The sequence below is a fragment of the Mauremys reevesii genome, linkage group 9 (assembly GCF_016161935.1).
Source record: "Mauremys reevesii isolate NIE-2019 linkage group 9, ASM1616193v1, whole genome shotgun sequence".
In the NCBI taxonomy this organism is placed as follows: Eukaryota; Metazoa; Chordata; order Testudines; family Geoemydidae; genus Mauremys; species Mauremys reevesii.
This window is the reverse complement of record NC_052631.1, coordinates 46,019,079-46,031,530: the sequence shown is the minus strand read 5'-3', so window position 1 is coordinate 46,031,530 and position 12,452 is coordinate 46,019,079. Positions and strand designations below refer to the sequence as shown.

The following is a 12,452-nucleotide window of genomic DNA, read 5'->3' as shown; positions in this document are numbered from 1 at the left end:
TAACCAGGCAATATGGTTTGGGATTTTGAGGTCTAGTCCCATGGCAAACACCATTGGAATCTTTTAAATCTTTTTTTCCTATTAACACTTTCATTATTTTTAAACATTATACAGACACACAAAGAGAAAAAAACCATATATAAACATCTCATAATGAATAAACATCTCAACTATTTGCTATCTAACCTTATCTATACTATAAATATTTAATTATATATATGAATTGTTAAAATATAAATCATTTTTAATACACATTTACAAACAAAAACTGGAATATAAAAATCCAACTAGTTAAAGAAAAGATAGAATAGAAGCAAAATTCAGAGGAGGGGAATAGAGACTGGGAGGGAAGGGGTGGGAAGAGAGGCAGGGGAGGTGAATAAAGGTACAGAAAAGAAGGAAACAGTTAAAGCATTTGAAATGCAAATTATTGAGGTTTTTATTTTAACAATATCCATTCTTTCCATTTAACTTCAGATAATTTTTATATGGGGGAAAAGCCACACCCTGTTTGTCAGGTTTTTTAGATGGCATTAAAGATGGTGATGACTGTCCTTTTCAGGGGAAAAGATAAGTTGTTGTTGTTAAAGTCTTATCCCATTTCCTAGAAGACAAAAGAAGACACACACACAAAAAGGGAAAGAAAAGACCGGCTGTGACGGGTTCGGTCACTGAGACCCCCTTGGGACTGTCACCTGATGTGCTGAAATTACCTCTGAGCCCATTTTCCCCTGCCAGCTTGGGACTCCAGAACCCTGTCTTTTTGAGCCAGACCCGCTATTCCTGATGTAACACAGATCCAGGTCTGAACCGTGCCCCCAGAGCTGCAGGCTTTAACTGAAAACCACTTAGCAGGTTACCTATCTCCAGCACCCCATTCCCAATGGGATCCAAACCCCAAATAAATGTTTTACTCTGTATAAAGCTTATACAGGGTAAACTCATAAATTGTCCGCCCTCTATAACACTGATAGAGAGATATGTACAGCTGTTTGCTCCCCCAGATATTAATCACTTACTCTGGGTTTACTAATAAACAAAAGTGATTTTATTAAGTATAAAAAGTAGGATTTAAGTGGTTTTAGGTAATAACGGACAGAACAAAGTAAGTTAGGAAGTAAAAGAAAACAAAACATGCAAGTCTAAGCCTAATACATTAAGAAACTGAATACAGGTAAATCTCACCTTCAGAGATGTTCCAATAAACTTCTTTCACAGACTAGACTCCTTCTTAGTCTGGGCCCAATCCTTTCCCCTGATAAAGTTCTTGTTAGTTCCAGCTCAGGTGGTAACTAGGGAATTTCTCAGGACTGTTCTACTCCCTTTTATATCTTTGGCCTAAGGCGGGAATCTTTTGTCTCTCTGGGTCCCCACCTCTCCTTCTAAAGAGAAAAGCACCAGGTTTAAGATGGATTCCAGTATCGTGACCTGGTCACATGTCCTGTGAGACCTCATTCTTCCTTACCCACTTCACATACACAGGAAGGCTTGCAGGTAAAAAAAGCCATTTACAGCCAATTATCCTAGTCAATGGGTGCCATCAAGATTCTAAACCACCATTAATGGCCCATACTTTGCATAATTACAATAGGACCTCAGAGTTAACTTCATATTTCTAGTTTTAGATACAAGAATGATACAGTCATACAAATAAGATGAACACACTCAGTAGATTATAAGCTTTGTAATGATACCGTTACAAGAGACCTTTTGCATAAAGCATATTCCAGTTACATTATATTCACATTCCAAGCATATTTTCATAAAGCATATGGAGTGCAAGTCACACCTGCAAAGAGGAAATGCAGCTTCTGTCTCTGACACTTAGGGCACTGATTTTCAAACTTTTTTTTCTCACAACCTGCAACTTCTGACTAGAGTTTTCATAAAATCACAATGAAGGGCAATACATGCTAGCTTTAACCACTTCAAGTGAAGTGATAACTAAAATTGTACATTGATGTTACTTGTAAAACATTTTTAAACACAAAATAAATACAGTAAAAAAGACTATCAGGTTGTGTTTCACTTACTTAATATGAAGAGTGGGCTTGCCTATTGTTCATGATCTCGTTCTATTCTGGATCACAAGATGAAAGCGCTTCCTGCATATCAGGTGCTTTGAATCTGTTTCTTTCTTTTTGTTTTAGCCTTGTCAAAGTCAAAAATCCCAGTTCGTACATGTAGGTTGTTGCGAACCATAGCAACAATGGAATGCTAATCTTACTTAGCAGTGGATATTCTTCGAAAACACTTATCCAAAATGATGACAAACTTAATGACTTGTGGCATGTTTTGAGTGTGCTATCACAGGGGAGTTGCAGCAGCTCTTATCTTGCTCAGGCATCAAGTTTAGCTCCATTATTGATTCGTAATTTTCAAAAGCAAAAAGATCACCCACTGCTTTTCCTTCAAATTTTCAAATCCCTGTGCAAGGAAGTAGTGACTAAAATTGCCAGACAGAGCAGCAAGCTGTAATTGTATGACACTTTTCATTTTGCTCATTTTTTCTTCACTGATGCTGTTCTTTCAGGGTACGTCTTCACTACCCGCCGGATCGGCGGGTAGCAATCGATTTCTCGGAGTTCGATATATCACGTCTCATCTAGACGCGATATATCGAACCCCGAACGCACTCCCGTCGACTCCGGAACTCCACCAGAGCAAGTGGCGGTAGTGGAGTCGACGGGGGAGCCGCGGACGTCAATCCCGCGCCGTGAGGACGGGTAAGTAATTCGAGCTAAGGTACTTCGACTTCAGCTACGCTATTCATGTAGCTGAAGTTGCGTACCTTAGATCAACCCCTCCCCCCCCCCCCCCCGCCAGTGTAGACCTGGCCTCAGTGTGTGATAATGGTGTTGGGAACATGTAGTAGCTCAGACAATCACTTTTCAGTCATGCTTGCCAGGGTGCTAAACTTTTGGAATACTTGTATCTGTTCAGTGTTGAAACAAATCCTTGCCTCTTCCTTGTAACTTCAAGTTCAGTGTGTTTAAAATTGAGATGTCATCCAAATATGACAACTTTGCCGAGTTAGACTTTCACTACCAGAAAAATGTGAATCTCCTTCCTGAGTTCGTACGCTCTTGTAAGCACCCTGCCCTGCGACAGCCACCGTACTTCACTCATTTACCAGAGGGGTAGCCATGTTAGTCTGGATCTGTAAAAAGCAACAAAGAGTCCTGTGCCACAGGACTCTGTTGCTTTTCACTCATTTACAGTTTCACACTGTAATCTGCTCCCATTCTAACCCTTCAAAAAGTCTGCTGTTCAATGAGCTTCCTTTAATGAAATTAACAGTTTTCACTACTTCCTTCAGTACAGCCATAAGATCAGGGGAAATGCCTTTGGACCGCAGAACTTCACAGTGAATGAAACAGTGATTCCAAACAAGATTACCATACTAGCTGTCTCAGATATTTTTTTCACAACTGCTATGTCTACCTGTCATATTTGCTGCACCATGACTTTGTAGTTCCTTTGCAATTAGCCCAGTCCAATTTGTATTTTTCAACTATGCAATCATGAGGTGCTTCAAATATGCTACTGTTGTATTTGTTGCTAAAATCAGACAATGCAGCAAATCTTCTGTAAAGTTAATCATGCCATACATACCTCCCATAAACTAACAGTGTTGCATAATTTGAAATATCAGTACTTTCATCAAGTTGGATAGCAAAATCCCTGGCTGACGGTAACCAAGTAATAAGCTTCCATATGATCTGTAATATCACATATTTGCCAAAACATTGTGTTATCACTGGGAAGAATACTTCTCAATTTTTCAGCAGCTTTCTCATTGAAAATTGTATGCACCATAGTCAGAGATGCTGGAAGAATAAGTTTTTCAGCAACTGTATGGGCCATTTTCTCTGTTGCTACCCATTATGCAACCATATATGATGCAAGTTGTGCCTTATCATTCAAAGTAGTTGACCGACTAAGAACTTGCACTGATAACTTTAATTTCATTTGCTTCCTTTGAAAATATTCAAGAGGCTTATCAATGAATTCCCCAGGTTTTATTTCTAGATGTCTCTTTAACTTTGTTTTTAAACTTTCTCATTTGCAAGCACCTTGCTGCAAATAACATACTGAGGCTTTGGATCTTGGTTTGCATTAGCACCAATGAAACCATATTTCAAAAAAGCATCACTCCACTGCCTCATCCACGATTTGGTTTTCCTTTTAGTAGGTTGTTCAGACGAGGTCAACATGGCAGAAGTCTGTCTGTTACTAGAACTTTCTGTTGCAGATGATGAACTTACACTTGATTTTTAGATGTAGATGGATTTGATGACTTTTTCCAAACTTCATTTAAAAAACAATCCATTCTTCAGGATGAAGGTTTGTTGATTAAGTCTCAAAGCTTGAGTCTCCACAGCATTAACAAAACTGCAGAAAACAGTCTTGTTAGGTGATTACATTCAAAATGGCTACATTGCATACACGTGGTGAATAGCAAACTCTCAGCAAATTAATCTCTTACTAGAAATAAGTAAAATGTCCAACATTTAAATGCTTGTAGTGTGTTAAAACTAACAAAAGACATTTTTTAAATTTGCAAGTGACCCAGTGCCTAATTCTGTGACCCAGTACTAAGTTGCGACCTGTACTTTGAAAACCACTGTCTTAGTGTATGTCCACCCTGCAACATAAGTCTGTGCTACAGCCCAGGCTCAAGCCTAACGTCCTTTGCATCTACACTGCAATTGTGCTAACCTGGGGTCCCAGGACCCTGTAGGGCTGGAAGGTCTGAGCTCAGGTTAAGTTGGGACCCAGGGTACAAGCCCTATTGCTTTGCATTGTAGATGCAGCCCTGCTTGACTCAGGTCCTAGAAGTGAGCCAGAAGTATCCCACAATTCCACAGGACCAATTCCTTAGTCCTTTCTAGCTGAACAACCTGCAATCTACTCTGTTGAAAAGGGAAGCCACTCCCCACTTTGTGAATGGTAGCAGCTCAGGTCAACGTTAACCCGTTCTTTTCTGATCACCGATCTGCAAACACTGTCATAGAGAGCCTCCTGGGTTTGCAATGCAGAGCCAACTGATCAAGCCTTTTCACAAAGCAAGGTGCTTCAAACTTCCTGTAACATGCAGAGTGGGCAGTAAAATTACCCCCCAGTGTACCACGTGTCTAGGACTAGAGTGGCCACTTCTTTTGGAGGAGGTGGGGAAACGCTAGGGACTTTTGGAATGGTTACTCGGAGTCAGGTTTGCATGCTCCAGTGAGGATGCCAGAGGTCTAGGTTTGAGCATGGCTTAGAAAAACCTTAACGTAGTGTTAACCTACCATGTAGATGCTTAAGCCCAGACTTCCCTAACATGGTACAGCTGGCTTGAGTCCCACTAACCCTGGCCTTACACTGCAGTGTAGACATACCCTTACTTGCATCCTCACTGCTGGAGATGCACAGGGACAGCACATGGTCTGATCAGCCACTCTGAAACCTGGCAAACTGGTACCAGTATTGGGCTGTGTAAGATACTGCTTTTAGCGACCTCTTTTGTCACGGGCTTGCAGCAATGTTATGAAAGACACAGTCTTGGCTGGCTAAACCAGACTCTTATTAAACAGAAGGCAAAAAGAGAGGTAGGAAAGAAAAGAAATAAGTTGGGGGGAAGGATGAGGGGACGCAAAGGAGTGGGTCACAACAGGAACTAAAATCTTATATCCTACGTAGTTTGGGACTACACTACCCAGAGTTGGTGGAAGTGGCAATCTCATCTGTGCCCCTCTCTGGCCTGGTCTGGTCAGGACATCGCTCAGAATCAGAATGACAAAGGCCCACTGGTGTCATGGTGGATCCTGGGATCCCAGGAATGGTGGAGTGGCAGCCATGATGGTAAAGCTCACTCCTTTCCGTCCATCCATCTACCAAAGGGAGTGATGGGTGGAATAGCCCATCACCTCATCATTTGTCAACCAACTAGGACTAATTTCCAAAGCACCAGTTTTGATTCATTGACTTCTGGTCCCACATTCCTTGTTTACCAGCCATGATCTCAGTGCAGGCCTTGAATTATGTCAAGAGGCCTTTTTTCATTTGGACTGACGCAATCTGTCTGCTTTATGTATCTTTCTGATTAACATTTTTTGTTATAGGTGATTGGAACACTTTGGAAACTGTTATCCACTTGCTCACACTTGAACTCGCTACTGGAGGAGGCCTGTCATGCCCCAGTTATTACAACAGATGGCACCAACCATTTTTACTAATATCTAGAGGGGTCTTCACATTTCTGCCATTGCACAAAATCCTCAGTCACAGCAGAGCCTGTTTAGCTTGGAGTATTGTCACTGATATTCTGATTAGTGAACAATTTGTATAGGGAGAATATTTCCCTCATTCCCACAGCTGAAGAAAAAATATTGTCCTTCTTCAGTGTGTTTTTTTTTTCTTTTCTTTTCTTTTTGGCCAAATAGTATTGTCTCTGAATGAAGCTGTTTGGCTGGTCAGTGCCTGGGAAATCTGACAGTCTCTCCTGTCTTCAGTTCAGCATGTGGTAAGCCCAGTCTGCATATAATAATTCCCCTAATGAGTCCCATTTCAAGAGCTTAGGCAGTCATTTCTCAAAAAACAGAGCAGGGTCATTGCTTTGACCACCAGTAAAGCCAGGGTTCTCTCTTAGTTTTGCAGCCCTGGCTAGAAAATCACTGAAAATTACTTCTGTTTCCTACCATTGTTTCCCCAAATTACATTGGTTTGCTGCTTTCCACTTTTTGACCTGCTTTGGAGGCATACAATTTTATGCAAGATGGTATTGCAGTTTTTAGTATCCTCATACATTGTTTATGTAATTTAGACAAGCCCTCTTTAAAGGGTGCTGCAATAATGATCCCACATTAGGCTAATATTAGATACTACCCACTTCCTCCTCATTATGAAGAGCAATGTTGGGTCTGCCAACTGCCAGATTAGAATGTCATGGTTAGATTGTACTTGTAGAATGAAGTAGCATTTTTAATGTAAATCCTAATGTTCTGAAGTGTTACATGGCTTGCCGCTCTTTGAACTAATCTGACCCAATAAGATCTCTTAATATCTGAATTTACAAAATTGCAAAAATCCCCAGAGACCAGCTGTCATGAATTGAACTGGATCAGTTACCAAGCTCTGTCTGCAGCCATTATAATTGTGATGCTGTTCCATGCACCAGACTAAATTCACTGTTCAGATTTGGGTACTATTTAATACCTAACAGTTTGTTTCTATTATCTGAAACAATAGGGGCTATGGGTAGTTCTATTGTTCATGCAGGTAGCAGAACTAAGTTCCTGCATGCTTCTATGTACAGTAGTTATCAAAACAGCAATGAAGTTGCCACAACAATGCAAACTGATGGTTATTCAGCTAACAGTCTATACTCTAGCCACCAGGAACGAGAGTATTAAATCCGTTTGTGCATATTACTATAAATGCCTATTAGGAACAGGGCTCCTTAAATAAATACACTGACACCCTGTGATGGGATCTTTAACCATTTCCAGGAAAGCGTGGGGTGATGAAGACTAAGAAGGGGGCTAATTAACCCAACAAGCCACAGCTGAGGGGGACCAAATGGCCAAGTAATCATCTGAGTGAGGGAACCCAGTTACGGAGGGGTGAGCTGGGCTGGGACTATAAAGACAGGAAGTTGGAAGCAGAAGGGGGCTGCTGGGGAAGTCTGCAGTCAGTCCCTGGGAGAAGAGAGATGTGTTTGGAGGCTACAGGGACAGGTAGCCCACATTTACTCCCTGGGAGTGGGGAGTTAGGAGGCTGGCAAACCTAGAGATGGGGGGGGGGTTGCCAGATGGCAGGAGAGGGCTCAGGGAAAGGAAATAAGATCTAAAAGAGAACAGACCTTGACTGCTGGCTAGAGAGTCACTGAGCTGGAACCTGGACTAGAGGGCCGCCCTTGGTTTCCCTGGCAGTCACTGAGGGAGTGGCACTTTGGGGCAGTGAGCAGGAAGGCTGCCCATAATTGTTGAAGGAGACTTTGATACCCTGGAAGGGTGAAACGTGGATAGTGACTTGGCTGGAGGGCTGAGTCATGAAGAGATGGCAGCAGCAGCAGCTTGTAGAAGTGAGAGAACGATTCTGTGGATTTTTTTTTTAACACCCTTAACGTAAACTTTTGAGGTAGGGGTTTTTTTTTCAGTGTAATTGTCTTGGATCTGGTCTGTCTCCTCCTTCTGGCAGTTGACCAGACTGCTGCAAGAGGGAGTAGTCCCCAAACTGTGTACTCTAAGCTTCCCTGGGTCTCAGCTGGCTGCAGCCCTGCTTCCTCCTTTGGTCTTGCTGGTTCAATTCCTGGGCACTGGCTCTGTGTCCCCCTCTCAGAAATGGGGCCCTGCACTCCTTGTGCCCTAAGCCCCCAAGACCCATGGTAACCACAAGATACCTCAGTAACTCCAAACACATCCTCTCCTAGAGCCCCACCCAAAGGTGTCAGCCTTCTGGGTTACCTCGTGGAGGGGCCATGTGGTAGGTGTAGCACATAGCAGAGGCATTTGGCACAGAAGCTTAATATACTACTGCCATTTATGTAAATACAGAGCTACAGGTAACAAACCCCACACATGTTTACCTGTCTCCATTTCATCACGACTCCGGGACTGACCTAGGGAGAAGACTGCTTCTTTTGAGTTTGGCTGGTCTGTGCCTTTCCTCCCTCCTGCCCAAATGTCCTGTGCCTCTCACCTCGAATCTGTTTATATAGCACTCTATAAACCAACACCCTGGCTGCTTTCTTTTGTATTTGGTGGTAACTTTCCATTCTCTCAATGGCAGCCCCCTGCAGAGGGAAGGTGGAGAGAACAGGTTTCCCCTAGGATGCAGTTACTTTTTTTCTTCTCCCCACATAAGACCTGTTGATATAGTGATAATCCTTTAGTGTCCCTGGTCTGGCAGAGACATGGCACAACCCTGCCAGCTCATGGTGGATACACATACAGAGGGGCATTCAAGATACAATAATTTTCATAATAACAACTTCATCATGTCAACCAGGATTCATAACTTATACACCCAGACCCCTAATGTAGTAGAGAAAACTAGCACTCTGAGAGCTAGGGGGAAGAGAAGGTCTTGTGGTTAAGGTGACTGAGTGGGACTCAGGCATCTGAGTTCAGTCCTTAGCTCTGCCACAGATTTCCTGTGAGACACTCAATTTGTACCTCGTTTGTTTTAAACTTTTAGATGGGGAAAACAATCCTTTTCTCTCTCCCGCCCCCGTCACTGTCTTTGTTTAGACAGGTAGTTCTCACCACAGACAGTTTGGTGTAAGTATCTCACTAGCCCTGAGGTCATCTGGGGCCACTTTGTACTACCCCAATATAAACAACCCACAAAGGAGGCTATTGCTGCATCCCTGTTTCTTCTCAGAGAAGGCTCATCTATAGCTTTGACTTTTTAAAGCTGTGATGTTAATTGAGCCAGTATATCAAATTCTACACAAGCCTACCATACATGTCCTTCTGGTTGGCAGTCCTAGATATTTATCAGACTGCAGTTCAAGGCAATGCAATTATACCTCCACGGTAAAACAGAAGGTGGTGAAAGACATTCCCTTATATCAGTCACCAACGTATGTTGAAAGGTGTATGGTGCTTTCACCCGGTAAGAGCACTTCTGTCTGGTCTGGGTGGCCTCTGGCCTAGGGGAAAAAATGACATCGATTCAGCACAACTGGTTGCACAGGTACACTGTCAAATTCCAGAATGGCTACTAAATGGTTGCCTTAGCAACCAGCACCTTATCAGCATTCTTTCCTCAATATGAGGAAGGGTTTTATTTTCTGTAGAGAAGTAAAATTTCCCCCACTCAATGGGAGCAGTCTGAGGACTTGGCTTTTAGATTCAGGTGCTGCATTGTGTATATATATTTTTTTCATTTTGGTCCAACTGTGGTATATTGTACAAGAGACTAGATCAATTGTAGGTAGCCAGGGAATCCCCCAAGCTAGGGGAAAGTCTCGGGTGCACTTTCAGTGCAAATGAAAATAAAAAAGCCTGGCCCTTAACACTGAAGAAAGAAACCTGGCTTCTTCCACACAAAGAGGTGAGAGCACAAATCTGTTTGTGCAACTTGATGAATTTGGCATATACTTAACATGTTCAGGGATTTGATGAGGACTACAGCAGTCAATCACTGTGGTTTAGGATTATATTTTTGCTTTTATTTCATGGCCTTGATTGTAAGTGCAGTTCTTTGCTTTTCTTAATGCTTATCAAGCAAATATACGGACCAGTCCTTCAAGCACTAGTGTCCTTTTTTAATCCCATTCTGCTGAAAAATCTGTATTATCCACCTCTATTTCCTACAGAAATGTTCAGCATAGTGTCTTGGTGCAACAGGCCCTGCTCCAAGTTTTCCTAATTATCTTGCAGTGTTTCATAGGAATTGTTTTTATATGTTTATTAAATAACAAAAACAGTCTCTTAACCACTTTTGAATGCAATATGTGACTGAGCCCTGTGAAACTTGAAAGCATTCAGTACATCTGTCAGTACAGATTGGTTTGGCACAGTTTTCTTTTAGAGTGTTGAACTTTTGCTATTTTAGATGTGAGTTGCAAGCACAACTCATAGACTAAATCTGGGTGGATTGCTGCTGCATCCATGGGTTGTCACTCATGATGGAAATGGAAATTGCCATTTTACAGCTTCAGCATATCAGGAAGAGGAGACAGAACTGTGAAAGGTTCCTACATCTTCTCTCTGCAGAAACCATTCTTCAGATGACGTGTACAAATAAGACTGAATCAAATGATTATCATGCACCTAGATGTTCGTCTAGAGTGACTGTTATAGCGACTAGTTAATGGGCACTTACATTTTGATAGATAAAATTGCCAAGGTTGAATGTTTGTTCTAGTAGGTTTCACTTCCCCGACCTCTCAAAATCGGCATTTCCCTCAAACAAAGCACAAAGGAGAACACTGAAATAAGGGGTTTCCTTAGATGTGAGCACAATGGGACTGGCAGTGTCTAGGAATAACATCCTTGTAGCCGGACAGTCCAGTATATTGAAATATACAAGAATCATGCTCTCTGAATCATTTGAAAAGTGTGTGTGTGTGTGTGCTTTGCTGCTCCTGAGAACAGGGCATGCAGGCAGAGGGGTGGAGAAGGGACTACATGAGCTCATGCAATGGCCCATAAACCAAAACACAGCTGGTAGGTCTAATTTTAGTCTGACCATCCTTAACAATGGCCTGTTAAACTGGCAGTCTTTTATGCCAATGCAAACAATGAGACAGAGGCAGCTTCTTGCTGGAAGATGATATACAAGCTTAGCTCTGGAATTCTGCTCTTGACAGTTTTTAAGCCTTATCCATCCTTATGGTTCGTCTTCTCACCAGCAGAGGATTTAAAATGATAAAAGGCTGATTAAGCTGCTGGGTCTGCTCTTCATCGTACTTAGTATTTGAAACAAATGAACCAATGAGTGTGTGGAAGCTTCTGAGCTAGACTTCAGCCATGAAGGTATTGGCAGATTCCTCCCTTCTGCTGTGGAAAGCTTGAAATGAAAATTGGCCAGGACTTGTCATTTTAGATTTCTCAGACAAATTTTTAGATACAGTTGTGGCATATCAGGCGCTTCAAAGGAAGCCTTTCTAGAGTATTGCAGCTATGGAGAAAAGCAGGCTTGAAAAGTAGAAGGTGATGAGTTAAGGATAAAGTTTTAAAGGAACTATGGTTGCAGTTTTCACGCTAGTTTGTATTACCCCAAAGTAACTCCATTGATTTGAGCTATTCCTTATTTACACTGGTATAGCCAAAGTCAGGCCTAGTTTGTTGAAAGTCTGTAATTTCAGAGTTATTTTGGTTCTCCAGGTCCCAGAATGTATCTCTCCTGTCTGAAATACAGCTTAGGGGTTAGCTCTGCAGGTAGAGCTACTTAAAAACTTTAGAAAAACATCCCAATGAACAGTAATGTTAGACATTTTCATTCAATTTCTTCCCTTTTTTTCCTTTTAAGCTCTAGTGTGGCTCTGGCTAGAGGGGTGAAACATTATCTAAGTTGTATCTGCTCTCGGCATAGTTAAGGCTGAAATCACTGTTCCAGTGTAAGGCTGATTTTTCTTATTCCATTTTCCTTGTAACTTTATTAAAATCCACATCATTTCCAAATTTTAAGGATAGGTGTCATTGACTAAAACATTGTAAATTCTCAGGAGTGTAAGATTTAAATTGCTCCTTTCAAATTTTTGCAGTGTCTAATGTTTGAGGCAAATTGACAAACAAAACATTACTCCACCACTTGAGACGTGATAAAATTGGCTTAAGCAAGAGTCCTTTCAATGTCAAAGCAGGAAAATGAAGTGTTTAAGCGAGTGTGACAATCCACTTCTGTCAGTGAAGCAAACAGGTCAACACAGCAATGGAGAATATTGCATCTTTTACTTCAAACAGCCCTAAGCTACTCTGCGAAAGTGAAACTGAACTCCAAAATGTGTCTCTCCC

At 41.8% G+C, this 12,452-nt stretch overlaps 1 long non-coding RNA gene across 3 annotated transcripts in view; it reads right to left on the bottom strand.

Moving 5' to 3' along the window:
* The window catches only part of LOC120371701, a 72,425-nt gene extending 62,736 nt beyond the window's left edge, over positions 1 to 9,689 (bottom strand). For 2 of the 3 annotated variants that reach the window (XR_005584532.1, XR_005584530.1), the window contains exon 1: positions 9,449 to 9,689. This is a non-coding gene — a long non-coding RNA (uncharacterized LOC120371701). Of the gene's footprint in view, positions 1 to 4,020; positions 4,396 to 8,572; positions 8,780 to 9,448 lie in introns of those variants that run through there. The other variant, XR_005584531.1, reaches the window with a different exon arrangement.
* Between the last annotated feature and the right edge of the window lie 2,763 nt (positions 9,690 to 12,452).